Consider the following 26,654-nt stretch of genomic DNA (forward strand, 5'->3'; position numbering starts at 1 on the left):
ACCCACCCAGAGTCTCCTGTCCCTCACCTGTCCCACCCAGATCTCCCTGTCCTCACACTGACCCAAGCCCAGCCTCCCCACCCAGAGTCTCCTGTCCCTCAGACCCAGCACCAGCTCACCCACCCAGAGTCTCCTGTCCTCACACTGACCAGCACCCAGCCTCACCACCCAGAGTCTCCCTGTCCTGTCACCCACCCAGAGTCTCCCTGTCCCTCACACTGACCCAGCACCCAGCCTCACCCACCAGAGTCTCCTGTCCCTCACACTGACATTTGTTCCCTTCAGGTGCAGAGCATCTGTACATTAAGGCCGACAGAACCAAGGATGCCATTGAGATGTACACACAGGCCGGGCACTGGAGCTGGCACACTCGGTAGGAGACTGGGAATTGCTTCTCTTTGGCTCTTACCCAGTGGGAGAGGGGTCCAGGGTTCTGTAGCCCCAGGCTGGGGGGGGCTTCCATTGTGGGAGGAGTGTCTGTAGCCCCGGCTGGGCGGGGCTTCCCATTGTGGGAGGAGGGTCTGTAGCCCAGGCTGGAGAGGGGCTTCCCATTGTGGGAGGAGGGTCGTAGCCCCAGGCTGGGGGGGCTTCCCATTGTGGGAGGAGGGTCTGTAGCCCCAGGCTGGGAGGGGCTTCCCATTGTGGGAGGAGGGTCTGTAGCCCAGGCTGGGGAGGGGCTTCCCATTGTGGGAGGAGGGTCTGTAGCCCCAGGCTGGGGCGGGGCTTCCCTGTGGGAGGAGGGTCTGTAGCCCCAGGCTGGGGAGGGGCTTCCCATTGTGGGGAGGAGGGTCTGTAGCCCCAGGCTGGGGAGGGCTTCCCATTGTGGGAGGAGGGTCTGTAGCCCAGGCTGGGGAGGGGCTTCCATTGTGGGTGGAGTGTCTGTAGCCCCAGGCTGGGGCGGGGCTTCCCATTGTGGGAGGAGGTCTGTAGCCCCAGGCTGGGAGGGGCTTCCCATTGTGGGAGGAGGGTCTGTAGCCCCAGGCTGGGGAGGGGCTTCCCATTGTGGGAGGAGGGTCTGTAGCCCCAGGCTGGGGAGGGGCTTCCCATTGTGGGAGGAGGGTCTGTAGCCCCAGGCTGGGGAGGGGCTTCCCATTGTGGGAGGAGGGTCGGTAGCCCCAGGCTGGAGAGGAGGGTCGATAGCTCTTGGCCAGGACTGGGGATTTCTGTGTATTGTATATCTGGGCAGGGGGAGACTGGGTGCCATGTTATTATATATATATATAGTGTGGGTGCCCCAGGGGGCGGGAGGATAATGCCGGTATCTGTGCTTTCCAGCTGGCAGTGAGATGCATGGAACACGAGGATGTGTCGGGGATGTACATAGGCCAAGCCCGGGAGCTGGAGAAACAGGGCAAATACAAGGAGGCCGAGAGGTAACGGGTCCTTCCTCACTCTGAGAGCCACGAGCTCAGTGACTGGGAACCCACAGACTGACCATCTCAGTAACTGGGCACCCAATGGGCACTCTCAGTAACTGGGAACCCACAGACTGACCAATGGGCACTCTCAGTAACTGGGAACCCACAGACTGACCAATGGGCACTCTTAGTAACTGGGAACCCACAGACCGACCAATGGGCACTCTCAGTAACTGGGAACCCACAGACTGACCAGTGGGCACTCTCAGTGACTGGGAACCCACAGACTGACCAATGGGCACTCTCAGTAACTGGGAACCCACAGACAGACCAATGGGCACTCTCAGTGACTGGGAACCCACAGACTGACCAATGGGCACTCTCAGTAACTGGGAACCCACAGACCGACCAATGGGCACTCTCAGTAACTGGGAACCCACAGACTGACCAATGGGGCACTCTCAGTGACTGGGAACCCACAGACTGACCAGTGGGCACTCTCAGTGACTGGGAACCACAGACCGACCAATGGGCACTCTCAGTGACTGGGAACCCACAGACTGACCAATGGGCACTCTCAGTGACTGGGAACCCACAGACTGACCAGTGGGCACTCTCATAACTGGGAACCCACAGATCGACCAATGGGCACTCTCAGTGACTTGGATCCCACAGACTGACCAATGGGCACTCTCAGTAACTGGGAACCCACAGACTGACCAGTGGGCACTCTCATAACTGGGAACCCACAGATCGACCAATGGGCACTCTCAGTGACTTGGATCCCACAGACTGACCAATGGGCACTCTCAGTAACTGGGAACCCACAGACTGACCAATGGGCACTCTCAGTGACTGGGAACCAGAGATAAACCAGTGGGCACTCTCAGTGACTGGGAACCCACAGACTGACCAATGGGCACTCTATAGGCAATAGATGGACACCAGTAACTAGGGAGCAGACAGACACGCAGTCAGTAGAGCGACAGACAGACACGCAGTCAGTGGAGCCGACAGACAGACACACACGGCTACCAGACAAGAGACAGAGAGAGACAGCCGGTGACAGGGAGAGACATGTATCTGGTTTGCCCGTCAGGCTGTACATCACGGTGGATGAAGCAGATCTCGCAATTACGATGTACAAGAAGCACAAGATGTACGAGGACATGATCCGATTGGTGCAGAAATTCCATCCAGATCTCCTGACTGACACCCACCTACACCTGGGCAAAGTGAGTGCCTTCCTACCCTGCTTCTTCCCTGTCCCTCCTCTTCTGCCCCACAAGGCCTGATACCCTGCTTCTTCCCCCCCCTGCCCACAAGGCTGATACCCCCTGCTTCTTCCCTGCCCCCTCTTGCCCCACAAGGCCTGATACCCCCTGCTTCTTCCCCTGTCCATCCCCCCTGCCCACAAGGCCTGATACCCCCTGCTTCTTCCCCTGCCCCCTCTTCTGCCCCACAAGGCCTGATACCCTGCTTCTTCCCTGTCCATCCCCTCTGCCCACAAGGCCTGATACCCTGCTTCTTCCCCCCTGCCCACAAGGCCTGATACCCCTGCTTCTTCCCCCCTGCCCCACACGGTTGACCCCTGAGGGTTTGTACCCCGACACAGGAGCTGGAGACGGAGGGAAGTTACCAAGAGGCCGAGTACCATTACCTGGAAGGCAGTGACTGGAAGGCCGCAGTAAACATGTACCGGGGGGCAGACATGTGGGAGGATGCGCACAGGGTGAGTTTATCCAACTGCCCTTCCTTTCTACCCCTCCATTTCCCACATATTTAGTCGTTTAGTCCCTCCCTCTTTGTTACAAACTCCTCCCCTTTGCCTCACGTTTCCCTCCACATTTCCACTCGTTTATTTCTCTCCCTCTATAATTCTGCATATGATTCTTCCCCTGACTCTTGGGGTCTGTTCCCTCGGTGTCCCCCTTTTCCTTCCCTCGCTGCTGCTCTTCCCTCCCAACCTCTTATTCCTCCGGCCAATGGACTTTCCTAACAGGTGGCTAAATCCCACGGAGCGGCCAATGCCCATAAGAAGGTGGCCTACTTGTGGGCCAAGAGTTTGGGGGGGAGGCGGCAGTGAAGCTACTCTCCAAGTTCAGCCTGGTGGAGATGGCCATTGACTACGCGGCAGAGAACTGGTGAGTATGGGCGGGGGTATAGGCTCATATGGGCGGGGGTATAGGCTCGTATGGGGGCGCAGCAGGGGGCTCATTCTCATACAGGCTATGGGGTCTCTATAGCGCAGCAGGGGGCTCATTCTCATACAGGCTATGGGGTCTCTGTAGCACAGCGGGGGGCTCATTCTCATACAGGCTATGGGGTCTCTGTAGCACAGCGGGGGGCTCATTCTCATACAGGCTATGGGGTCTCTGTAGCACAGTGGGGGGCTCATTCTCATATAGGCTATGGGGTTTCTGTAGCGCAGCGGGGGGCTCATTCTCATACAGGCTATGGGGTCTCTGTAGCACAGCGGGGGGCTCATTCTCATACAGGCTATGGGGTTTCTGTAGCGCAGCGGGGGCTCATTCTCATACAGGCTATGGGGTCTCTGTAGCGCAGCGGGGGGCTCATTCTCATAAGCTATGGGGTCTCTGTAGCGCAGCGGGGGGCTCATTCTCATACAGGCTATGGGGTCTCTGTAGCGCAGCGGGGGGCTCATTCTCATACAGGCTATGGGGTCTCTGTAGCGCAGCGGGGGGCTCATTCTCATACAGGCTATGGGTCTCTGGCTCTGTAGCGCAGCAGGGGCTCATTCTGATACAGGCTATGGGGTCTCTGTAGCGCAGCGCGGGGCTCATTCTCATACAGGCTATGGGGTCTCTGTAGCACAGTGGGGGGCTCATTTTCATACAGGCTATGGGGTTTCTGTAGCGCAGCGGGGGGCTCATTCTCATACAGGCTATGGGGTCTCTGTAGCACAGCGGGGGGCTCATTCTCATACAGGCTATGGGGTTTCTGTAGCGCAGCGGGGGGCTCATTCTCATACAGGCTATGGGGTCTCTGTAGCACAGCGGGGGGCTCATTCTCATACAGGCTATGGGGTTTCTGTAGCGCAGCAGGGGGCTCATTCTCATACAGGCTATGGGGTCTCTGTAGCGCAGCGGGGGTTCATTCTCATACAGGCTATGGGGTTTCTGTAGCGCAGCGGGGGGCTCATTCTCATACAGGCTATGGGGTCTCTGTAGCGCAGCGGGGGGCTCATTCTCATACAGGCTATGGGGTCTCTGTAGCGCAGCGGGGGGCTCATTCTCATACAGGCTATGGGGTCTCTGTAGCGCAGCGGGGGCTCATTCTCATACAGGCTATGGGGTCTCTGTAGCGCAGCGGGGGGCTCATTCTCATACAGGCTATGGGGTCTCTGTAGCGCAGCGGGGGCTCATTCTCATACAGGCTATGGGGTCTCTGTAGCGCAGCGGGGGGCTCATTCTCATACAGGCTATGGGGGTTTTCTGTAGCGCAGCAGGGGGCTCATTCTGATACAGGCTATGGGGAGCGCAGCGGGGGGCTCATTCTCATACAGGCTATGGGGTCTCTGTAGCGCAGCGGGGGGCTCATTCTCATACAGGCTATGGGGTCTCTGTAGCGCAGCGGGGGGCTCATTCTCATACAGGCTATGGGTTTCTTTAGCGCAGCAGGGGGCTCATTCTGATACAGGCTATGGGGTCTCTGTAGCGGCAGCGGGGGGCTCATTCTCATACAGGCTATGGGGTCTCTGTAGCGCAGCGGGGGGCTCATTCTCATACAGGCTATGGGGTCTCTATAGCGCAGCGGGGGGCTCATTCTCATACAGGCTATGGGTCTCTATAGCGCAGCGGGGGGGCTCATTCTCATACAGGCTATGGGTCTCTATAGCGGCAGCGGGGGGCTCATTCTCATACAGGCTATGGGGTCTCTGTAGCGCAGGGGGGGCTCATTCTCATACAGGCTATGGGGTCTCTGTAGCACAGCGGGGGGCTATTCTCATACAGGCTATGGGGTCTCATTTCTCATGGGACAGAGCGTATTCACTTTGTGAGTGTAACAGGGCAGGAATATACAGAGACTATTACCAGCCCCTGCTGGTGTCTAACTAAGGGGTCTATGTGACCACCATGGAGTGCCACACTGAGCAGTACTGAGCCTATAAAGCCCCAGAGCGCCCCCTGATGGCTGGGTTGGGCTGCACCATGTTCTGTACAGACTTGGAATTCCTGAATTGGCCAAAACTCTGTGCTGGACAATTCACTGCATTTTATGGGCCAAAACTGAGTGTTTGCTGAGAAATGTCCGTTCTCTTCTCTATTTCAGTACCTTTGATTTTGCCTTTGAGCTGGCGCGCCTGGCCATGAAACCCAAACTCCCCGAGATTCACCTGAAATGCGCCATATTCCTGGAGGATGAGGTGAGACTTCCCATAGGCTTATTCCTGCCTTTCCTGTAATATTCCTAATTACTCACCTATATATTCACTTTTCCCTGCTTAGCGCCGGCCCTACCCTCCTGCACCTCCTGTTCTGACTCTGAGCTTTCCCTGCTTAGCGGCCAGCCCTACCCTCCTGCACCTCCTGTTCTGACTCTGAGCCTTCCTCCTGCACCTCCTGTTCTGACTCTGAGCCTTCCCTGCTTAGCGCCAGCCCTACCCTCCTGCACCTCCTGTTCTGACTCTGAGCCTTCCCTCCTGCACCTCCTGTTCTGACTCTGAGCTTCCCTGCTTAGCGCCAGCCCTACCCTCCTGCACCTCCTGTTCTGACTCTGAGCCTTCCCTGCTTAGCGCCAGTCCTACCCTCCTGCACCTCCTGTTCTGACTCTGAGCCTTCCCTGCTTAGCGCCAGCCCTACCCTCCTGCACCTCCTGTTCTGACTCTGAGCTTTCCCTGCTTAGCGCCAGCCCTACCCTCCTGCACCTCCTGTTCTGACTCTGAGCCTTCCCTCCTGCACCTCCTGTTCTGACTCTGAGCCTTCCCTGCTTAGCGCCGGCCCTACCCTCCTGCACCTCCTGTTCTGACTCTGAGCCTTCCCTGCTAGCGCGCCCTACCCTCCTGCACCTCCTGTTCTGACTCTGAGCCTTCCCTGCTTAGCGCCAGCCCTACCCTCCTGCACCTCCTGTTTTGACTCTGAGCCTTCCTGCACCTCCTGTTCTGACTCTGAGCCTTCCCTGCTTAGCGCCAGCCTACCCTCCTGCACCTCCTGTTCTGACTCTGAGCCTTCCTGCTTAGCGCCAGCCCTACCCTCCTGCACCTCCTGTTCTGACTCTGAGCCTTCCCTGCTTAGCGCCAGCCCTACCCTCCTGCACTCCTGTTCTGATCTGAGCCTACCCTCCTGCACCTCCTGTTCTGACTCTGAGCCTTCCCTGCTTAGCGCGCCAGCCTACTCCTGCACCTCCTGTTCTGACTCTGAGCCTTCCCTGCTTAGCGCTGGCCCTACCCTCCTGCACCTCCTGTTCTGACTCTGAGCCTTCCCTCTGCACCTCCTGTTCTGACTCTGAGCCTTCCTGCTTAGCGCAGCCCTACCCTCCTGCACCTCCTGTTCTGACTCTGAGCCTTCCCTGCTTAGCGCCAGCCCTACCCTCCTGCACCTCCTGTTCTGACTCTGAGCCTTCCCTGCTTAGCGCCAGCCCTACCCTCCTGCACCTCCTGTTCTGACTCTGAGCCTTCCTGCTTAGCACCAGCCCTACCCTCCTGCACCTCCTGTTCTGACTCTGAGCCTTCCCTGCTTAGCGCCAGCCCTACCTCCTGCACCTCCTGTTCTGACTCTGAGCCTTCCCTGCTTAGCGCCAGCCCTACCCTCCTGCACCTCCTGTTCTGACTCTGAGCCTTCCCTGCTTAGCGCCAGCCCTACCCTCCTGCACCTCCTGTTCTGACTCTGAGCCTTCCCTGCTTAGCGCCAGCCCTACCTCCTGCACCTCCTGTTCTGACTCTGAGCCTTCCCTGCTTAGCGCCAGCCCTACCCTCCTGCACCTCCTGTTCTGACTCTGAGCCTTCCCTCCTGCACCTCCTGTTCTGACTCTGAGCGCTACTGACTCTGAGCCTTCCCTGCTACCCTCCTGCACCTCTGTTCTGACTCTAAGCCTTCCTGCTCAGCGCCAGCCCTACCCTCCTGCACCTCCTGTTCTGACTCTGAGCCTACCCTCCTGCACCTCCTGTTCTGACTCTGAGCCTTCCTGCTTAGTGCCAGCCCTACCCTCCTGCACCTCCTGTTCTGACTCTGAGCTTTCCCTGCTTAGCGCCAGCCCTACCTCCTGCACCTCCTGTTCTGACTCTGAGCCTACCCTCCTGCACCTCCTGTTCTGACTCTGAGCCTTCCCTGCTTAGCGCCGGCCCTACCCTCCTGCACCCCCTGTTCTGACTCTGAGACTGACCATTGCATTGCTGTTTTGCAGGGAAAGTTTGCTGAGGCTGAGGCTGAATTCGTTAAAGCTGAGAAGCCCAAGGAAGCCGTACTCATGTGAGGGTCCAGTCTGTTCTTTTGGGTTGGGTGGGTGCCAGGGTTGGGGTTTGTCTATTCAGTTGGTTACAGAGAGGGGCAAAGGGGCAGTTGCTGCCGTTTGTAAAGGAGATTTTCCAAGAAATGCCGTGAAAGTGCCCAGAGGGGTAAGGAGGCAAATGGGCAAAGGGATAAGGGCAAATAAGGTACCAACTCAGCATCCCAGTGTCCCATTAAACCTGCCCTTTATGTTACCGGGTTAATCAGATAAAGTTACATTTAGCATTATATTCAGCGGGTGCTGCCACCATGGGTGCCCATTTGCCCTGTCTCTGCCCCAGGTACGTACATAACCAAGACTGGGACTCTGCCCAACGTGTGGCCGAACTCTATGATCCCGACAGCGTGGGGGACGTACTGGAAGGACAGGCCCGATTTGCCTTTGAGCAGAAGGAGTACCAGAAGGCAGAGGCTTTCTTACTGCGGGCACATAGACCGGAACTGGCGTGCGCGCTACTATAAGGTAATAGGCTGGCATTGTGCCCAGCAGTCCCATCACTCATACCAATGGCATTTCCCACCATAGGAGGCTGGCATTGTGTGCCCAGCAGTCCCATCACTCATACCAATGGCATTTCCCACCATAGGAGGCTGGCATTGTGTGCCCAGCAGTCCCATCACTCATACCAATGGCATTTCCCTACCATAGGAGGCTGGCATTGTGTGCCAGCAGTCCATCACTCATACCAATGGCATTTTCTCTACCACTCATACCAATGGCATTTCTCTACCATAGGAGGCTGGCATTGTGCCCAGCAGTCCCCATCACTCATATCAATGGCATTTACCACCATAGGAGGCTGGCATTGTGCCCAGCAGTCCCATCACTCATACCAATGGCATTTCTCTACCATAGGAGGCTGGCATTGTGCCCAGCAGTCCCCATCACCCATATCAATGGCATTTCCCTACCATAGGAGGCTGGCATTGTGCCAGCAGTCCCCATCACTCATACCAATGGCATTTCTCTACCATAGGAGGCTGGCATTGTGTGCCCAGCAGTCCCATCACTCATACCAATGGCATTTCCCTACCATAGGAGGCTGGCATTGTGTGCCCAGCAGTCCCATCACTCATACCAATGGCATTTCCCTACCATAGGAGGCTGGCATTGTGTGCCCAGCAGTCCCATCACTCATACCAATGGCATTTCCCTACCATAGGAGGCTGGCATTGTGTGCCAGCAGTCCCATCACTCATACCAATGGCATTTCTGTACCATAGGAGGCTGGCATTGTGTGCCCAGCAGTCCCATCACTCATACCAATGGCAGTTCCCTACCATAGGAGGCTGGCATTGTGTGCCCAGCAGTCCCATCACTCATACCAATGGCAGTTCTCTACCATAGGAGGCTGGCATTGTGTGCCCAGCAGTCCCCATCACTCATACCAATGGCATTTCCCTACCATAGGAGGCTGGCATTGTGCCCAGCAGTCCATCACTCATACCAATGGCATTTCCCTACCATAGGAGGCTGGCATTGTGCCCAGCAGTCCATCACTCATACCAATGGCATTTCCCTACCATAGGAGGCTGGCATTGTGTGCCCAGCAGTCCCATCACTCATACCAATGGCATTTCCCTACCATAGGAGGCTGGCATTGTGTGCCCAGCAGTCCCATCACTCATACCAATGGCATTTCCTACCATAGGAGGCTGGCATTGTGTGCCCAGCAGTCCCATCACTCATACCAATGGCATTTCCCTACCATAGGAGGCTGGCATTGTGCCCAGCAGTCCCATCACTCATACCAATGGCATTCCCTACCATAGGAGGCTGGCATTGTGCCCAGCAGTCCCATCACTCATACCAATGGCATTTCCCTACCATAGGAGGCTGGCATTGTGTGCCCAGCAGTCCCATCACTCATACCAATGGCATTTCCCTACCATAGGAGGCTGGCATTGTGTGCCCAGCAGTCCCATCACTCATACCAATGGCATTTCCCTACCATAGGAGGCTGGCATTGTGTGCCCAGCAGTCCCATCACTCATACCAATGGCATTTCTGTACCATAGGAGGCTGGCATTGTGTGCCAGCAGTCCCACTCATACCAATGGCATTTCTGTACCATAGGAGGCTGGCATTGTGCCCAGCAGTCCCATCACTCATACCAATGGCATTTCTGTACCATAGGAGGCTGGCATTGTGCCCAGCAGTCCCATCACTCATACCAATGGCATTTCCCTACCATAGGAGGCTGGCATTGTGCCCAGCAGTCCCATCACTCATACCAATGGCATTTCTGTACCATAGGAGGCTGGCATTGTGTGCCCAGCAGTCCCATCACTCATACCAATGGCATTTCTGTACCATAGGAGGCTGGCATTGTGTGCCCAGCAGTCCCATCACTCATACCAATGGCATTTCCCTACCATAGGAGGCTGGCATTGTGTGCCCAGCAGTCCCATCACTCATACCAATGGCATTTCCCTACCATAGGAGGCTGGCATTGTTTGCCCAGCAGTCCCCATCTCATACCAATGGCATTTCCCTACCATAGGAGGCTGGCATTGTGTGCCCAGCAGTCCCATCACTCATACCAATGGCATTTCTGTACCATAGGAGGCTGGCATGTGGAGCGACGCCATTCGTATCTGCAAGGAATACGTCCCGGCGAGGCTGGAGCAGCTGCAGCTCGAGTACGAGAGGGACGTGACAAAGAAAGGTGCCAGGTGAGGTGCTGCCAATCCTTACTGTCCCATACTGGGGGCACGTTGCCATTGTTGGGTGAGTAACTGTGCAGTGACCCTGCGCTTTGTGAATCCCCCCAGGGGGACGGAGGCCATGCTGGAGCAGGCGCGGGAGTGGGAACAGGCGGGCGAATACACGCGGGCGGTCGATTGCTACCTGAAAGTGCGCGACACGGACAACCTGCCCCTGATGGAGAAGTGCTGGATGAAGGTATCACCATGGGGCAAATACCAATAGGATGGGGGCATCTGCATGGAGTGATGAGCAGTATGATAATAACTTCAAATGTCAGTTCCCAAAATATTCTGTGTTTTACTTGTTGGGGGGCACTTACTTTATAGGGGGAGGGGCAGAGCAGAACTGAAAATGTTCAGCAGTTAATGTGTTAAACTCATTCTATATGCGACATGGCAAATGCTAATTTCCCCTTTAAAAAGTGGTGCACTCTAATGTCATTGGCTTGCCTGACAGATGTCCTGGCCAATCAGCATTGCCCACTGGCTTGCCTGAGAGATGCCCTGGCCAATCAGCATTGCCCACTGGCTTGCCTGAGAGATGCCCTGGCCAATCATCACTGCCCACTGACTTGCCTGAGATGCCCTGGCCAATCAGCATTGCCCACTGGCTTGCCTGAGAGATGCTCTGGCCAATCATCACTGCCCACTGACTTGCCTGAGATGCCCTGGCCAATCAGCATTGCCCACTGGCTTGCCTGAGAGATCCCCTGGCCAATCATCACTGCCCACTGGCTTGCCTGAGAGATGCCCTGGCCAATCAGCATTGCCCACTGGCTTGCCTGAGAGATGCTCTGGCCAATCATCACTGCCCACTGGCTTGCCTGAGAGATGCCCTGGCCAATCATCACTGCCCACTGGCTTGCCTGAGAGATGCCCTGGCCAATCATCACTGCCCACTGGCTTGCCTGAGAGATGCCTGGCCAATCAGCATTGCCCACTGGCTTGCCTGAGAGATGCCCTGGCCAATCAGCATTGCCCACTGGCTTGCCTGAGAGATGCTCTGGCCAATCATCACTGCCCACTGGCTTGCCTGAGAGATGCCCTGGCCAATCATCACTGCCCACTGGCTTGCCTGAGAGATGCCCTGGCCAATCAGCATTGCCCACTGGCTTGCCTGAGAGATGCCCTGGCCAATCATCACTGCCCACTGACTTGCCTGAGATGCCCTGGCCAATCAGCATTGCCCACTGGCAGCAAAGGGATTTCTTATGATCATTTGGTCCAGGGATCCCCCAGGTACAGATGCCGCTACAGAAAGAAATAGGCAGCTCTCCTTCCTGTGCCCCCGTGGAAACACTGTAGAGAACTAAAGGGGAAGTAATCCTTATTTATTTATAACACGTTTCTGCAGGCGGGTGAGATTGCCATCAAGTTCCTTCCGCCGGTCAAGCGACTGGAAGTAGTCCGTACGGTGGGACCTCAGCTGGTATCTGTCAGCAAGCACAGCGCGGTAAGGGGGATGCTGGGATTGGGCCCCATAATGCCCATCACTACTGGTGCCCATGCTTAGTAAGGGCAGTGCCATGAGTAACAGCAGGAGAATATCCTGTAATACAGGGGGCAAGGCTCTCTTTCTCCTGTCTGGGGGGTGGATCCGACCCCCAAAACTGCTTTGTGGGGGCCTCACAGTTTAGGGCCCCTAACTCTCTCCCTCTTGTGAATGAAGGCAGCGGAACTGTACCTCAATATGGACCTGATCAAGGAGGCGATCGATGCCTTTATAGAAGGGGAGGAGTGGAAACAAAGCAAAGAGAGTGGCCAAAGAGCTGGACCCCAGGTGTGTATGTGAGCTGCATATCCCTTGTACCTCTGCTGCCCCTGTGGTACCTCTGCTGCCCCCTGTGGTACCTCTGCTGCCCCCTGTGGTACCTCACTGCATTGCACACTGGTACCTAATGGCCCCACTGTCACACACAGGTACGAGGATTATGTGGACGGACAGTACAAAGAATATCTCAAGAACCAGGGCAAAGTGGAATCGGTGAGGAACCCGCAAGTGGCCCCAGTCCCCACCCCCAACTACAACCACCCTCTATTTCTCCCCTCCCAATCCCAACTGGCCTGTATAACCCCTCCCATAACTCCCACACTGGCCTGTGTAACCCCTCCCCATAACTCCCACACTGGCCTGTATATCCCCTCCCCATAACTCCCACACTGGCCTGTGTAACCCCTCCCATAACTCCCACACTGGCCTGTATATCCCCTCCCCATAACTCCACACTGGCCTGTGTATAACCCTCTCCCCATAACTCCCACTCCCACAGGCCTGTGTAACCCCTCCCCATAACTCCCACACTGGCCTGTGTAACCCCTCCCATAACTCCCACACTGGCCTGTATAACCCCTCCCATAACTCCTGTCCCATAACTCCCACACTGGCCTGTATATCCCCTCCCCATAACTCCCACACTGGCCTGTGTAACCCCTCCCCGTAACTCCCACACTGGCCTGTGTAACCCCCATAACTCCACAACCACTGGCCTGTATAACCCCTCCCCATAACTCCCACACTGGCCTGTATAACCCCTCCCCATAACTCCCCACTGGCCTGTATAACCCCTCCCCATAACTCCCACACTGGCCTGTGTAACCCCTCCCCGTAACTCCCACACTGGCCTGTGTAACCCCTCCCCATAACTCCCACACTGGCCTGTAATCCCCTCCCATAACTCCACACTGGCCTGTATATCCCTCCCCATAACTCCCACACTGGCCTGTATATCCCTCCCATAACTCCCACACTGGCCTGTGTAACCCCTCCCCATAACTCCACACTGGCCCTCCCCCCCACACTGGCCTGTGTAACCCTCCCCATAACTCCCACACTGGCCTGTGTAACCCATAACTCCCACACTCCCCTCCCCATAACTCCCACACTGGCCTGTGTAACCCTCCCATAATCCCACACTGGCCTGTAATCCTCCCTAACTCCCACACTGGCCTGTGTAACCCCTCCCCATAACTCCCACTGGCTTCTGTTCCCTCCCTAAAACTCTATTTGCTGGCAGCTTGTGGGCGTTGATGTCATGGCGGCACTGGAAATGTATGCAGAACGGGGGCAGTGGGAGAAATGCATTGAAACGGCAGCCAAGCAGGTAGGAGGAGTGCACGGTGGGTGTGGCACTGCTGGGTGGGTGTGGCCTGGTGCTGGCGCTTGCCATTTGACCAATGAGACCTGAGCTCCTCTCTTGCATTTCCGCTTGCAGAATTACAAAGTTCTCCATAAATACGCGGCGCTATTCGCCTCCCATCTCATCACCGAGGGCAACTGGGCCAAAGCCTTGAGCCTTTACGCTCAGCACGGGGCCCCGCCAACCCGCAGGTAAGGGCACCAGTATTGGCACCGTGTGCAGGGCAGGGAACCAATGAGGTGCCACAGGGAGATATAAACCAGCCCCTTCTCAGTGGGGTTACTCACAGCCCTGGCACCATATAGTTACTGGGGAGCGAACCCCAAACTGCTGCTATTTCTGCCCCTTTATTGCCCCGAAAGGTTCAATGAAACATGTTCATTATTGTAGAACTTCAACATCTACAAGCGGATCTTCATGGAAATGGTGAATGCAGAGGGACTGAACCAGGCGGAGGGGTACCACGCGTGGGCAGAACTCCGTGATACCTTGTACCAACTGGTAAGGCTGAATCAGTCCACTCATTGGCTGCTTATTTATTGGCCCCGTGTGCCTCTAGCGCCGGGGCGCGCGTGCCTCTAGCGCCGGGGCGCGCGTGCCTCTAGCGCGGGGCGCGGGGCGCGTGCCTCTAGCGCCGGGGCGCGCGTGCCTCTAGCGCCGGGGCGCGCGTGCCTCTAGCGCCGGGGCGGGCGTGCCTCTAACGCCGGGGGCGGGTGTGCCTCTAGCGCCGGGGCGGGTGTGCCTCTAGCGCCGGGGCGCGCGTGCCTCTAGCGCCGGGGCGTATGTAAACTCAAAAGTGAACAACTCCTTTAATATTCATGGGAATAGGAGGAGAAGGGGCGGGATTGGGTGGGAGGAGCATGAGCTCTGGGTCAGTTTGGGGGGCGGGTTATACAGATGGGGGCAGTTAGGGATCTGGGGCTGTCAGTGGTTAGTAGGGGGAATTTGTGTATGTGGGTGTTACCCCCCCCCCCCATACAGAGCAGCTCCAGCTCTCGGGTGTCAGGGGGTTCCTCACCCCCCAACTCCATGTCCCACAGACACAGGGACTGATACAGTGTTTGTCTCTCTCCTCATTGAAAGGGTTAAGTGTCAGTATGATGTATGGGTGCCTGTAAGTACCCCTGGCTGGGGGGGTATGAGAGAGAGAGAGGGGGGCAGCCTTAGGGGGGGTATGAGTGGGGGCAGAAACATGAGTAATGATGTAGCAGTCACTGCCCTGTACCACCCTGTATGGGCAGTAATGCCCCCGGGCCCCTCTCTCTCCTCACCTGTAAGTCTGAGCTGATTGGCTACAGGCAGTCATGTGTCTGTGTTTGATGCAATTAATCTCTCCCCCCCCCCCGCAGTGTGAGAATCTCGTCAAGTCCAGCGAAGTGAACTCTCAGGCCCATCAGGACTTCCAGCAAATGTTACTGGTCGCTCATTATTACTCCACTCGCTCAGCCTCTCAGGGAGTCCCGCCACTGGTGAGATCTTACCTGCCTGACTCCTCCCTCCTCTCCCTGCTTAACTCCTCCTTCCTATCCCTGCCTGACTCCTCCTTCCTATCCTGCCTGACTCTTCCTTCCTATCCCTGCCTGACTCCTCCTTCCTATCCCTGCTGACTCCTCCTTCCTATCCCTGCTTAACTCCTCTTCTATCCTGCTTAACTCCTCCTTCCTATCCTGCTTAACTCCTCCCTCCTGCTCCTATCCCTGCTTAACTCCTCCTCCTCTCCTGCTTATCCTCTCCCTGCCTTAACTCCTCTCACCTCCTCCTCTCTCTCTCTCTGACCCCTCCCTCACCCGCCTCCTCTCTCTCTGCCTGACCCTCCCTCACCTGCCTCCTCTCTCTCTCTGCTGACCCCTCCCTCACCTGCCTCCTCTCTCTCTCTCTGACCCCTCCCTCCTCTCTGACCCGCTCCTCCTCCTCCTCTCTCTCTTCTGACCCCTCCCTCACCCGCCTCCTCTCTCTCTCTCTCTGACCCCTCCTCTCTCTCTTCTCTCTCTGACCTCCCTCACCCGCTCCTCCTCTCTCTCTGACCTCCCTCACTCCGCCTCCTCTCTCTCTCTCTGACCCCTCTCACCCGCCTTCTCTCTCTCTCTTCTCTGACCCTTCCTCACCTGCTCTCTCTCTCTCTCTCTCTCTCCCTCCCTCACTGCCTCCTCTCTCTCTGACCCCTCCCTCACCCGCTCCTCTCTCTCTGACCCTCCTTATCCGCCTCCTCTCTCTCTTTCTCTGACCCTCCACACCCGCCTCCTCTCTCACCCCGCTCCTCTCTCTCTCTGACCCCTCCCTCACCGTCTCCTCTCTCTCTCTCTCTCTGACCCTCCCTCACCCGCCTCCTCTCTCTCTCTCTCCTCACCCGCCTCCTCTCTCTCTCTGACCCCTCACCCGCCTCCTCTCTCTCTCTTCTCTAACCCCTCCTCACCCGCCTCCTCTCTCTCTCTCTGACCCCTCCCTCACCCCGCCTTCTCTCTCTCTCTCTCTCTCTGACCCCTCCCTCACCTGCCTCCTCTCTCTCTCTCTGACCCCTCCCTCATCCGCCTCCTCTCTCTCTCTCTCTCTGACCCTCCTCACCCGCCTCCTCTCTCTCTCTCTGACCCCTCACCCGCCTCTCTCTCTCTCTCTCTCTCTCTCTCTCCCTCTCCCCCTCCCTCTCTGACCCTCCTCACCCGCCTCCTCTCTCTCTCTGACCCTCCCTCACCCGCCTCTCTCTCTCTCTCTGACCCCTCCCTCACGCTCCTCTCTCTCTCTCTCTGACCCCTCCTCACCTGCCTCCTCTCTCTCTCTGACCCCTTCACCCGCCTCCTCTCTCTCTCTCTGACCCTCCCTCACCCGCCTCCTCTCTCTCTCTCTGACCCTCCCTACCGCCTCCTCTCTCTCTCTTCTTCTCTGACCCTCCCTCACTGCCTCCTCTCTCTCTCTGACCCCTCCCTCTCCTCTCTCTCTGACCCCTCCTCACCCGCCTCCTCTCTCTCTCTCTCTCTGACCCCTCCCTCACCCGCCTCTCTCTCTCTCTCTCTCTCTCTCTGACCCCTCCCTCACCCGCCTCTCCTCTCTCTCTCTCTGACCCCTCCTCACCCGCCTCTCTCTCTCTCTCTGACCCTCCCTCACCCTCCTCCTCTTCTCTCTCTCTCTCTGACCCCTCCTCACCTGCCTCCTCTCTCTCTCTGACCCCTCCCTCACCCGCCTCCTCTCTCTCTCTCTCTCTCTCTCTCTCTCTGACCCCTCCCTCACCCCTCCTCTCTCTCTCTCTCTCCTCTCTCTCTCTGACCCTCCTCTCCTCTCTCTCTCTGACCCTCCCTCACCCGCCTCCTCTCTCTCTCTCTCTGACCCCTCCTCACCCCTCTCTCTCTCTCTCTCTCTCTCCTCCCCTCCCTCACCCGCTCTCTCTCTCTCTGACCCCTCCCTCACCCGCTCCTCTCTCTCTCTGACCCCTCCCTCACCCGCCTCTCTCTCTCTCTCTGACCCCTCCCTCCCGCTCCTCTCTCTCTCTCTCTCTGACCCCTCCCTCACCTGCCTCTCTATCTGCCTGACCCTCCCTCCCCGCCTCTCTCTCCTCTCTCTCTCTCTCCTCTAGCTTATCAGTACCCACCTATGTGCCGTTGCTGTTCCGTTCCTGTCCCTGTGGCGCACCCCCACAATCCCCCTGTGACTCTCAGTGTTTCCCCCCCCAGGAGGTTGTGGCGGCCAAACTGTCCATCTCTCTCCTGCGTCACACAGACGTCGTCCCGCAGACAAGGCTTTCTATGAAGCAGGAATGGCTGCCAAGGTACCACTGTTCATTTCAGACAGGGGTAATAATGTGGCACTTACTGCTGCCCTGACATCTGCCTGCCCTGTGTAACTGCCCTGTGTAACTGCCCCTGACTGTGACTGACGCTGATGCTCTTTCCTGCAGGGAATGGGATGGAAGAACTCGGCCTTCATTTTCCTCAATCGGTTTCTGGACCTCGTAGATGTAAGTATCCAAGTGCCACCCAGTCACCGGGCACATCTGGGGCTGATGGTGGGTGAGTGCCACCCACAGGGGATTGTGCACTACTACAATCAGGACTCAACTAATATGGCGGTGCCGGTGTGACTGTATAACGCCCGTATGGGGGTGCCGGCGTGACTGTATAACGCCCGTATGGGGGTGCCGGCGTGACTGTATAACGCCCGTATGGGGGTGCCGGCGTGACTGTATAACGCCCGTATGGGGGTGCCGGCGTGACTGTATAACGCCCGTATGGGGGTGCCGGTGTGACTGTATAACGCCCGTATGGGGGTGCGGCGTGCTGTATAACGCCCCGGCGTGACTGTTAAACGCCCGTATGGGGGTGCGGCGTGACTGTATAACGCCGTATGGGGGTGCCGGTGTGACTGTATAACGCCCGTATGGGGGTGCCGGCGTGACTGTATAACGCCCGTATGGGGGTGCCGGCGTGACTGTATAACGCCCGTATGGGGGTGCCGTGACTGTATAACGCCCGTATGGGGGTGCCGGCGTGACTGTATAACGCCCGTATGGGGTGCCGGTGTGACTGTATAAAGCCCGTATGGGGTGCGGTGTGACTGTATTAACGCCCGTATGGGGTGCCGGTGTGACTGTATAACGCCCGTACTGTATAACGCCCGTATGGGGGTGCGGTGTGACTGTATAAACGCCGTATGGGGGTGCCGGTGTGACTGTATAACGCCCGTATGGGGGGTGCCGGTGTGACTGTATAACGCCCGTATGGGGGTGCCGGTGTGACTGTATAACGCCCGTATGGGGGTGCCGGTGTGACTGTATAACGCCCGTATGGGGGCGCCGGTGTGACTGTATAACGCCCGTATGGGGGTGCCGGCGTGACTGTATAACGCCCGTTGGGGGTGCCGGCCTGACTGTATAACGCCCGTATGGGGGTGCGGTGTGACTGTATAACGCCGTATGGGGGCGCCGGTGTGACTGTATAACGCCCGTATGGGGGCGCGGTGTGACTGTATAACGCCCGTATGGGGCGCCGGCGTGACTGTATAACGCCCGTATGGGGGCGCCGGTGTCAAGGAAAAACTGTTGGATAGGCCAGTTTGATTGTAGCTACATTTTATTCGTACATACGAAGGCAGTATCCAGACATTCTTAAATGAGAATTGTCTATGAGCTGATACTACCTCGAATAACCCAAAGCATGTTTGTCTTATAGTCCTGAAACAGTCTTATCAGTAGTTAGCTTTGTTATCTCTAAGAACAGACAAAGAGGCCCAGTTGACCAACACCCAACATGCTTTTCACAAGTTTGCGGACTCATCAAAATGTTTTTACAACAGCAAACAGAAACATTCTTACACAATGTATTTCACAACCCCTCTAATATTAAATGATATGAACAAGATGGAGAAAAAACAAGATGGTTTCTTTTTTCTCTGACATTCCTCCCTGTTGTTCAAAATCTTGAACATATATATTCTTCTTACCCAGAACTCTATTCCGCTCACCTATAAAAGGTTAAGTGGCAGTACTGAGTTGCCTATCAGGGTTCCATCTAAATCAGCAAGTTCTTCCTTACCCTGCTCATACAGGAATGGGATCCTGCTATGGATAAGGTCGGCCAAACACAGAAGGTTGCTGATCAGAAGAGGCTGTTGTATATTTGATCCAGGAGCCAAATGGGTGAGCGCCCTCCCTTCAGCTGCCCCTCCATGTAACCTCTGGATAAAATACTGTATTTTGCAACAACACAACCTTGCTATAATATATAACACAAGGCCCATTGCAATCCCACACATTCAGTACTATAAAAACTTTTAAACATTTGATAACCAAATCCTTATGATTCCCATAAATGAGAAAGGGTTCTGTAGGACTCAATTGGGTCATGTGAGTCACCAATCCAGGTACAACTCTCCTTACCTGTGATTGTATAAACCCCACCCTCATCTATTAGTAGGTAATCTAGGACCATTCTATTCTATAATGCCATCTTCCTGACTTATTTCTCATTTATTATTTTGATGGAACTTATAGTTTCATTTATTATACCATCCCTCATACTAGCATACTTAATTAATCTATTGACTAATTCTATTCCTATCCAGGCAGGGAACCACATCCATCCTTTATCTGAGGTGGAAAATAATTCCTTTTTTTTGTTTATTACCCTGGAATGGATACCTTGATTGTCTATGTATGAGATGTTCAGGTGTTGTCTGATAACAGGTACAACTCTTCCTATGGTACAATTTCCCTACGCTCCCATAGGGAGCCATGAGTAAGCTTAGTTTCCAAATATAATATAGTTCTTATCTAAGTACCCTAGAAATGATTGTACCGTGATACCCCAGCCAATATCTGAAACCATCTCATATTATCTGTCACCTTAGACTTAAACTCTTATCTTTATCTTCTCCTCGGTCAGGGCAGGAACACCTGGGGACATAAGAAGTATACATTTTTCCCACACCAACATAATCATTACAATTACCCTGCATTTTATCACATTTTTTTCCCATATAATCCATGTAGAAATTCAGAATAGCATTTTCACAATCTGTGTTTCCCACATGAATCTTAGGTAAGTACATTAAGTGACTGTATGATTAGCAAACATGGATCCTACACATATGGTGGTGTATCTAGTAACCCTGTTATTTCCAAATATGTACCCAATCACTAGTTGCATTTTGATACTTATAATTTGTGTCTTTTGCAACTTCATAGCTATAATCTGTAAGATTAATATCATTGATAGAGATAGGTATCCCTACTAAAGGTATCCCTTGTGGGTGACTGGAACATGTGAACATCTCCAGCAGTCAGTAGTATGTAACTGCTTTGCAGCTGGTGTAAGAGCCATATATAGATTTGGCAACCCCCCTTTACTGGTGTAAGCAATGATAAGGACCTTTACCCAGAATAACACACACAGAGTCATTATTTTATAAAAGTCCTTTTCTTCCTGATGGTGATCCTCTTCACCCAGAGTAGGCCCACGCTTAGTGTCAAAACCTGAAACTGGGACCGTTGGTTAACAGACTAGTGGAATTATTGTTACCACTCTCGTCTGACTTACTTTAAAGATGATTTTTATCCTCTTGATTCTGGAAGAACTGAATCAGTCTCCTTAGTTGTCTTTCTGTTGATGTGATCTCGTTGGGGGGGTTGAGTGTAGGGACAGGTTCAGACTCTGCCATTGGATATAACACTCTGCTCAGGCTCTCAGTCACTGGAGATAGCGCTCTGCTCTTGCTCTCAGCAGGACTTTGTATGGGAAATACCTTCTTACAGTGTCAGATGTGTATTCAGTTTGGCTCACAAATCTCTTTATCACCCCCCAATCTCCTGATTGGAGAGAGTGAGTTCCAAATACAGTCTCTGAATCTGATAAAGAATAGAACACTTTTCCATACAAGTTAGTGAGCTGCTTATACAATTGCTTAACATAGTCAATAAGAGAAACATGTTCTTCCTACCAATATTTGAATAAACAACCCAATATTTGGTGGTTTACCAAAAACAACACAAAGGAAATAACTGTTGGGGACCCTTAGGGGTGTCTCATAGATGACAATGCAAGGGTTAAAGCTTGTACCCAGTTAGCTTTACCTGTTATTAATTCTGTGGCTTTTGTTACTGCCATGCCTCAAATCACTCCAAAACATATCTATGCATACAAATACATAAAAACATTTAAATAGGTGAATACAATCTATCTGTAACCTTTGAAACTGATAGAATGGTTTAACCAGGTGTTATAAATATGATTTTTTCACAAATCCAAAAGCAAACCATAATTTGTTTACCATAAATATAATTCCCCCCTTTTGGAAACATGAGATGGGAGGTGTAAAGTGTTTGCTAACAAATTAGATAAACGGGAGGTGCACACAAACAACCATAATCATGTTTCCAAATATCACCTTATATCTTATAACATTTACTGGTCCATTTAATATGGACTTGTGCTCCAGCCTTACTTTTGCAGCATTTTAAAAATTACTAAAGACTGTGTGACTGGTGTATGTGGCTGTCAGTTGGTGTATGTGGCTGTCAGTTGGCGTATGTGGCTGTCAGTTGGTGTATGTGGCTGTCATTGGTGTATGTGGCTGTCAGTTGGTGTATGTGGCTGTCAGTTGGTGTTGTGGCTGTCAGTTGTGTATGTGGCTGTCAGTTGGTGTATGTGGCTGTCAGTTGGTGTATGTGGCTGTCAGTTGGTGTATGTTAGAACCATACAAGCAGCCTGTTTGTCAGCAGCTTTTATCTGCCTTATCATTCCCTGCAGTAATGTTATCTCTCCCTTTGAATATGACTACAGCTTTTCTAACAATTACTTAAAGTGACATTGACACCTTTCATTTTGTGAATCAATACTTACTTTGATAGCAATAAAAACTGTTATCCACAAAATCACTGACAAACATACCAGTTTAACAATATATATATATATATATACCCATACATACATACACTTTCCATGGGTGTCTATATTTCCCTTCACCAACTGAGTGTTAAAGTTTATCCCACTTAGCCCTCAGTCTGGTTCTTAAAGCTACTACTACTGTCAGAACTACTCCCTTTATTTCTCTCATTTCCTCTACTTCTCCCTCACTCCGTGTCTTCCTAATCTTAGTTACATTGATCCCTACTGTGTGTCCCAATTCTAATAGAATTTCAGCATCCATCTGTTCCAATAAATTTTGACTGAATTTGTATAGGGTATCCCATTTGAGTGTACACCATCACATGGGATAGCCATACCAATCTGTTTTGTTAATTTAGCCCATTTGTCTATTTAGCCACTTACCCACTGGCCATCTTTCATCACTGCCTCCCGGTGACAGTGATGACTCAGGAGCTCCTATTCTCTCTGTTCCCGGAACAGAAAAATCACAAGTCGGGGTCTGGCCACCCCTCGGTTTTGGGTAAAATGTTCCCCATATGGAACTGGGCTGGAGACGATCACGCTCCCCCTTTTACACAAAAAAATCTATATATTCCCAATATATAGATTTTCACAAAAGTGGGTTTCGGTGGCTAAAATTCACATACAGGTTAACCCTTCATTTGTTCCCGCCAAAATTTCCAAAACAGATAGATACAAACAAATCCCATAAGAAGTGTTAGAACTAATTTCATTTGTAAAACCACAACCAATGACTACACTCTATATCTGATGGTAGGCAATCCTTACTAGTATCATTCTACAGTAAATCCTTATTAATATAGTTACACAGTGAGATTAATTATAAAACAATTATTCCAAGAGAGAGAGAGAGAGAGAGAGTTCATATCATTAAACAAAAAATACTTCCACTGACACATTAGTACATTCACAGTTACCTAAACATGAACACAACATGTAACGGGTTATGCACATCTGTTACCTAACTCACAAGGGTTACACACAGACTAACACACTAACTCACAAGGGTTACACACAGACTAACACCTAACTCACAAGGGTTACACACAGACTAACAAAGAGACAAACAAACAACTTACGGCTGGCCTATCCAAGGTTCGTAGAGCGGGTTACTCTTGTAGATACAGCCAAGCGAGGGAATGAAAGTGATAGCGAGAGCTTATCAGAGACAAATCTTGGTCTCACCTTTATTGGCGCCTAAGGTCTCGGTATCCAATCATCTCCTCCTGTATGGCTGTCCTCCAATTTCTCCCCCGGGTTTACTTCGGCACCAAAGCTGTCAAGGAAAAACTGTTGGATAGGCCAGTTTGATTGTAGCTACATTTTATTCGTATGTACGAAGGCAGTATCCAGACATTCTTAAATGAGAATTGTCTATGAGCTGATACTACACTGAATGACCCAAAGCATGTTTGTCTTATAGTCCTGAAACAGTCTTATCAGTAGTTAGCTTTGTTATCTCTAAGAACAGACAAAGAGGCCCAGTTGACCAACACCCAACATGCTTTTCACAAGTTTGCGGACTCATCAAAATGTTTTTACAACAGCAAACAGAAACATTCTTACACAATGTATTTCACAACCCCTCTAATATTAAATGATATGAACAAGATGGAGAAAAAAACAAGATGGCTTCTTTTTTCTCTGACACCGGCGTGACTGTATAACGCCCGTATGGGGGTGCCGGTGTGACTGTATAACGCCGTATGGGGGTGCCGGTGTGACTGTATAACGCCGTATGGGGGTGCGTGTGACTGTATAACGCCCGTATGGGGGTGCCGGCGTGACTGTATAACGCCCGTATGGCGGTGCCGGTGTGACTGTATAACGCCGTATGGCGGTGCCGGTGTGACTGTATAACGCCCGTATGGGGTGCCGGCGTGACTGTATAAACGCCCGTATGGCGGTGCCGGCGTGACTGTATAACGCCCGTATGGGGGTGCCGTGTGTGCTGTATAACGCCCGTATGGGTGCGGTGTGACTGTATAACGCCCGTATGGGGTGCCGGCGTGACTGTATAACGCCGTATGGGGTGCCGGTGTGACTGTATAACGCCCGTATGGGGGTGCCGGTGTGACTGTATAACGCCCGTATGGGGGTGCCGGCGTGACTGTATAACGCCCGTATGGGGGTGCCGGGTGTGACTGTATACGCCCGTATGGGGGTGCCGGCGTGACTGTATAACGCCCGTATGGGGGTGCCGGCGTGACTGTATAACGCCCGTATGGGGGTGCCGGCGTGACTGTATAACGCCCGTATGGGGGTGCGGCGTGACTGTATAACGCCCGTATGGGGGTGCCGGCGTGACTGTATAACGCCCGTATGGGGGTGCCGGCGTGACTGTATAACGCCCGTATGGGGGCGCCGGCGTGACTGTATAACGCCCGTATGGGGGCGCCGCGTGACTGTATAACGCCCGTATGGGGGCGCCGGCGTGACTGTATAACGCCCGTATGGGGGCGCCGGCGTGACTGTATAACGCCGTATGGGGGCGCCGGCGTGACTGTATAACGCCCGTATGGGGGCCGGCGTGACTGTATAACGCCCGTATGGGGGCGGCCGGCGTGACTGTATAACGCCCGTATGGGGGTGCCGGCGTGACTGTATAACGCGCGTATGGGGGTGCCGGCGTGACTGTATAACGCCCGTATGGGGTGCCGGCGTGACTGTATAACGCCCGTATGGGGGTGCCGGCGTGACTGTTAACGCCGTATGGGGGTGCCGGCGTGACTGTATAACGCCCGTATGGGGGTGCCGCGTGACTGTATAACGCCGTATGGGGGTGCCGGCGTGACTGTAACGCCCGTATGGGGGTGCCGGCGTGACTGTATACGCCCGTATGGGGGTGCCGGCGTGACTGGTATAACGCCGTATGACTGTATAACGCCCGTATGGGGGTGCCGGCGTGACTGTATAACGCCCGTATGGGGGCGCCGGCGTGACTGTATAACGCCCGTATGGGGGCGCGGTGACTGTATAACGCCCGTATGGGGGTGCCGGCGTGACTGTATAACGCCCGTTATGGGGGTGCCGGCGTGACTGTATAACGCCCGTATGGCGGTGTGACCCCGGTGTGACTGTATAACGCCGTACGGGGGTGCCGGTGTGACTGTATAACGCCGTATGGGGGTCCCGGTGTATGTTACAGTAATAAGTGGCAGCTGTGCCAGTTACTGGGTGTGACCCCCCACAGGCCATCGAGGAGGGCAGCCTGGATGCTCTGGATCATTCGGATTTTCAGGACACAGACATTCCTTTGAGGTTCCTTTTACCTGCGAGACAACATGTGCCCGTGAGTACTGCCACCCCTGTCTCCTACCCTCCCCCCCCCCCCCGTGTCGTGGCCCCCGGGCTGTACCATTGTGTGTGTGGCATCAGCCAACATGTCTCCTACCCACCCCCCCCCCGTGTCGTGGCTCCCGGGCTGTACCATTGTGTGTGGGCATCAGCCAACGTGTCTCCTACCCACTCCCCCCCCCCCGTGTCGTGGCCCCGGGCTCTACCATTGTGTGTGTGCATCAGCCAACGTGTCTCCTACCCACTCCCCCCCCCCCCGTGTCATGGCTCCCGGGCTGTACCATTGTGTGTGTGGCATCAGCCAACGTGTCTCCTACCCACTCCCCCCCCCCGTGTCGTGGCTCCCGGGCTGTACCATTGTGTGTGTGGCATCGGGCAACATGTCTCCTACCCACTCCACCCCCCCCCCCATGTCGTGGCCCCCGGGCTGTACCATTGTGTGTGTGGCATCGGGCAACATGTCTCCTACCCACTCCACCCCCCCCCCCCATGTCGTGGCCCCCGGGCTGTACCATTGTGATATTCCGCTTTGTGTTACAGGCAGAGAAACGAGAGGAGGTGCGAGAGTGTGGGTTCTGGCTGTGGCTATGGACCAGCGAGTGGATCAGGTTCTGCCGAGGATGAGAGAGGCACCTATGAAGGTTCCCTTTTATTGCCAGAAGTAGCGGAATCCACTCACTACCTTGTCTGATAACTGGTGAGTGTGAGTGGGCCCTCACTGACTCTTTGGCCTACAGGGATTAATGTGGTGTCGATATAGGTCCGTGCTGTACACTCTGGGTTCCTATTGGTGACAAGGGGTCCCCTGCACTCCCCCTCATTGATATATTTAGGGCATCGGGTGTGGGATGGGCCAGACCGGGGGTGAGTGAGTGTGGGACTGGCCAGACTGGGGGTGAGTGAGTGTGGGACAGGCCAGACTGGGGGTGAGTGAGTGTAGGACAGGCCAGACAGGGGTGAGTGAGTGTAGGACAGGCCAGACGGGGGGTGAGTGTAGGACTGGCAGACGGGGGTGAGTGTAGGACTGGCCAGACCGGGGTGAGTGAGTGTAAGGACAGGCCAGCCGGGGGTGAGTGAGTGTAGGACAGGCCAGACCGGGGGTGAGTGAGTGTAGGGGGGCCAGACCGGGGGTGAGTGAGTGTGGGACAGGCCCGACCGGGGGTGAGTGAGTGTAGGAGGGGCCAGACCTGGGGTGAGTGAGTGTAGGAGGGGCCAGACGGGGGTGAGTGAGTGTAGGACTGGCCAGACCGGGGGTGAGTGAGTGTAGGACAGGCAGACCGGGGGTGAGTGAGTGTGGGACAGGCCAGACCCGGG

At 54.4% G+C, this 26,654-nt stretch overlaps 1 pseudogene; it reads left to right on the top strand.

Annotated features, from left to right (window-relative positions):
* Positions 1-25,964, top strand: part of LOC116406649 — a 46,792-nt pseudogene extending 20,828 nt beyond the window's left edge.
* Positions 25,965-26,654: the final 690 nt, after the last annotated feature.

The sequence above is a fragment of the Xenopus tropicalis genome, chromosome 8 (genome assembly GCF_000004195.4).
Source record: "Xenopus tropicalis strain Nigerian chromosome 8, UCB_Xtro_10.0, whole genome shotgun sequence".
NCBI classification, from domain to species: domain Eukaryota; kingdom Metazoa; phylum Chordata; class Amphibia; order Anura; family Pipidae; genus Xenopus; species Xenopus tropicalis.